This window comes from Diprion similis, chromosome 9 (genome assembly GCF_021155765.1).
Source record: "Diprion similis isolate iyDipSimi1 chromosome 9, iyDipSimi1.1, whole genome shotgun sequence".
NCBI classification, from domain to species: Eukaryota; Metazoa; Arthropoda; class Insecta; order Hymenoptera; family Diprionidae; genus Diprion; species Diprion similis.
In genome coordinates this window covers 2,419,890-2,420,092 of record NC_060113.1, presented here as the reverse complement: position 1 = coordinate 2,420,092, position 203 = coordinate 2,419,890, and positions in this window count along the sequence as shown.

Sequence of the window (203 nt, the reverse complement as noted above, 5' to 3'; positions counted from 1 at the left end):
TGCAGTTCTAGATGTTTCGTTTAGTTTCTTTTTGTTCGCTTATCACGTTTTCATTGCTTTTACTCGTCTCTCTATCAACCTGTCTCTCTGTCTTCCGTTTTCATTCGTATTATTAATAGATTCATGTATTTATATATATATATATATATATATATATATATATATATATATATATATATATATATATATATACATATAAATAA